At 47.5% G+C, this 3,940-nt stretch overlaps 1 protein-coding gene across 1 annotated transcript in view; it reads right to left on the bottom strand.

Annotated features, from left to right (window-relative positions):
* Window positions 1–1,914: 1,914 nt before the first annotated feature.
* Window positions 1,915–3,940, bottom strand: part of CUNH16orf71 (chromosome unknown C16orf71 homolog) — a 23,502-nt gene continuing 21,476 nt past the window's right edge. The window contains 1 exon segment of the mRNA XM_029569683.1: window positions 1,915–2,895. The gene's annotated coding sequence lies outside the window, so the exon portion shown is untranslated.

The raw sequence follows: 3,940 nt of genomic DNA, 5'->3' as shown, positions 1-3,940 counted from the left end.
AGGCACAAGCTTATATGGGGTAGTGGTCCAATCACAGCACAGCAAGTAGGATACCTTATTAGCATAACAGACAGCATCCTATTAGCATAACAGACTTAACGTTCTATCACAGAATAGAGGATACGATGCCTCATTAGCATACTGGGTTCAGATTACAAAGCCTGGATTCCTGGAAACCATGTGACCCTGACAGTTGCAATATCATCCTAGGCTGAAGTCTGTCTCCCACAACATGTGGATTTACATTTTAACTAAATGAGCTATACAATTCAGTTGCTCAGGGCTGGATAGTTTAGTGGCTGCTCTTGCAGAGGACCTGGGTTTGATTCCCAGCACCCACATGGCAGATAACAACCATCCTTAACTCCAGTTCCAGGGGGTCTGATGCCCTCTTCTGACCTCCATGGGCATTGCATGACATGGGTACACTTCCATACATTCAGGCAATACATTCACACACACACACAAACACAGAGATTTAGTTGCAGGGGCTTAGTTGCCCTATATAGTCAGTGGCTATCAGAAACTCGTGCCTTTCTTTAAGGACACCCATGGGAGTTTAGCACCTGCCCCATACACTGCATCTTTTAGCTTATCACAGCTTCCAAGATTTCTTTCCAGATAAGGTTGCATTCCAAAGTTCAAGTGGACATGAACTTGGGGGACCCTCTGTAGTTCACTCTAGAGCAAATGTCATGAGGGTTGCAGGTGCTCTCTTTGGGGCAAGCGCTGTCATTCCAACCAGTGCTCTTTAGTTCTGCTTCCTCCCAGACTTCAGGCAAATGTGGGGCTTGTTTAGGAGTCAGTGGTGTCTGTAGGGAATTGGGCACATCTATAGTCTCCTTTGCAGATTTAGGGCTGCTCTGTAGAAAGGGGGTTACCTGGGGTGGGAACACCCCCCTGAGATCTCGTTCTTCTGAGGAAGTCTGGGCTGGGGATTGGGCTTAGCACCTGTCCTTGGGGTGGGGGCCTGGGCCACCTTGTCCTGGTCGTCTTCCTGTGAGATGCACTTCAAGGATCCATCCACACCCACACTTTGATGAGCGGCTGAGAAGTAGGTACCTTTGGTAGATTTTAGTAGTTACTGAAGTCGCAGGGCAGCTTTTGAAGATATGGAGCTCTGGAATGCTCCATCCAGGTAGTATATCTGTTCTTTATGGATGAGTGGTAGTTTTTAAAAACATCTGGGGATGCTTGCCACAGTGCACATGTAGAAAGGCCAGAGGATAATTTGTGGGCGTCAGTTCTCCCTTTCTACCATATGGGTCCTGGGGCTTGACTACAGGTTGACAGGCTTAGCAGCAATCACCATTTCCTACTAAGCCCTCTCACCAGCCCCAAGTGGTATTTTTGATGTTCTCTTCTGTTCTGCCACCCAACTACTAGGTATGTTTTCCCACTTTGGCCTTTAACCTTGACACAAGCCCCTGGGTTGTGACCTGCTCTTTCTTTGCTTTCATAACATCATTCTTTGTCCTGACCACCACATGCTCTCCCCTTGTTCTCTACAAAATGCAGCTGGCTTTGGCATGTTTACCTTTTAGGCTAGCCTCAACTGTTCTTGAGAGGGGGTGCATATGGAACCAGCAGAGGCCCCTGGCAGCCCCAGCTTCAGGCTTATGTTTTGAGTCTCTGTTGGTGCCATGGGGAGCTGTCTGATGGGCTTGTCCATGCCTTGGGCTTCTCACTCAGAGCCTCCCCTCTTCCCATACCAGCTGCCAGGGCCCCTCCTTCCTGCTTGGGGCCCTGCCCTGCCCTGCCCTATCCTTCTTACCTTATGGCTTTGTCATCCCTGATGAGGAGGGTTTTGGATACCAGGTGTGTGTATAATGTCATCATACCTGGTCTTATGAGGTAGGGTCTCCCCATGACCCTCTTTATAGGTAGGGAAACTGAGACACAGAGTATGACACTTGTCCAGGTGGCAGAGCTGGCTTTGGACCCACCATCATCCTCCAGCTTGCTTTCCCAGACAGTAGTTTATAGGCACAGTTGAACTTGCAACAGTTTATTTTCTATCATGGAACCATTCTCAACAAGCCTTCTGGCATTAAAAGGAATGGAGATAGGAAAAAGTGGGTTTAGTGGGGGGCCTTTGCTCCTGCTAGCTAAGCAGCTGAAGTAGAGGCTGCTGGGCCGAGGGTGGATGAGCTACATGGAGCCACGTTACCCTGGAGCCCAAATGAGAGGCCTCTGCTGGTATGAAGGGCAGTGGACCTTGGCCTGTAAAGAGGCCTCCTGTAGGCCTGCCTGACTTGCATGTGGTTTCAAAGGCACAAGCTTTTGGGGTCAGGAAGACTGATGGCCAGATCGAGTGGGGTTTGTGAATCAGGAGTCTGTGGCATTGATCCTGGCTGCCTGCCGCTGGTGTCTGTGTGATGGTGCCGTAGGACCTGCCTTTTGTATGGCTCAGGGCTTAACACAGAGAACTTTGCCTCCCTCAGCAGCATGGCAGGTGGCAATGATACTACTCCCAGCTGAACGATGGAACATTTGTCAAATGCCAAGTGCCCTTGCCCTTGCCCTGCCTTGCTACCTGATCCCTAGCCCTGGGGGTCCCTTGATGACAATGGTTTCTCCGTTCTTTCATGGAGCAGGCAGGAGCAGGCAGGGCCACCTTGGACACAAAGTGACTGGAGATCAAAGAGGCTGGGAAGGTAGGCACAGAAGGAGGGCTGGGAGGGACAAAGCTTGCAAAGTAAGTCCCCTGTGGAGATCGGGCCTTGGCTGGTCACATCTCTTGATGGGTACTGAGGAGCAAGGGTGGGTACCATGGCATTCTACACACAGTGGTTTCCAGCATCAGAATCTCCCATATGGTATTCCATCCAGATTAGCAAGGATCAGCATCACCTTCCATCCAGAATGACCTGGAACCCACGTATGCCTTTGTGTCTTGGTAAAGGAAGAAAAAAGACAATTTCAGTTGTTGCCTCCCTTTTAAAAATTATTTTTATTTTTTGGGGCTGGAGAGATGGCTCAGCATTTAAAAGCACTGACACAGTTAAGAGCACTGACTGCTCTTGCAGAGAACCCGGGTTCGATTCCCAACACCCACATGGTGGCTGGCTACAAACTGTCCTTAACTGCAGTTCCACGGAAATCTGAAGCCCTCTTCTGACCTCTGAGGCACTGCACAACACAGTTGCACTCACTTGCATGCAGGCAATATACTCAAACACATAAATAAAAATAATAAAATATTTTTAAAATTATTTTTATGCATATAAGTGTATCACCTGCATGTCAGTGTGCCCATGTTGTACAATGCCCAAGGAGGTCAGAAGAGGGTGTTAGATCCCCTGGAACTGGAGTTAAGGATGGCTGTTAGCTGCCATGTGGGTGCTGGGAACTAAACCTAGGTCCTCTGCAAGAGCAGCCAGTACTCTTAACCATTGAGCCATCTCTCTAGCCCTGTTGCCCCCCTTTTCAAAAAAATCTACCAGGTCTGCATGGATATAGACATATATGTTTGTGGTATTTTGAGGACATAAAATGCCAAGTCCAGAGACCCAGAAAAGTCTCTACAGAGAGCTCTATAAAGTATTTACTCAGGTTTTTGCTTAGCTGGGCTTGTTGTTTTTCTTTGCCAGTGTTAATTTTGGTTTGTTTTCTTTTGAGAGAAGGTTGTCTCACTATGTAGCCTTGGTTGGCCTGGAACTCACAGTGTAGACCAGGCTGGACTCAAATTCACAAAAATCGGCCTGCCTCTGCCTCCTAAGTGCTGGGATTAAAGGTGTGTGCTATCATGCCTAACTAGTTTTGGTTTTTGAGACAAGGTCTTAAACTTACAATCTTCCTGCCTCAATCTCCTGAGTCCTAGGATTCCAGGTGTGTGCCAACATGCCTGGCTCTGACTTGATTTTTATTATTTTTATTCATTTATTTATTTTATTTATTTATTTATTTATTTATTTATTTATTTATTTATTTATTTATT

The sequence above is a fragment of the Nannospalax galili genome, unplaced genomic scaffold (assembly GCF_000622305.1).
Source record: "Nannospalax galili isolate Female #2095 unplaced genomic scaffold, S.galili_v1.0 scaffold471, whole genome shotgun sequence".
Lineage (NCBI taxonomy): Eukaryota > Metazoa > Chordata > Mammalia > Rodentia > Spalacidae > Nannospalax > Nannospalax galili.
Note: the sequence above shows the minus strand (reverse complement) of the source record. Positions and strands in the feature narration are given on the sequence as shown.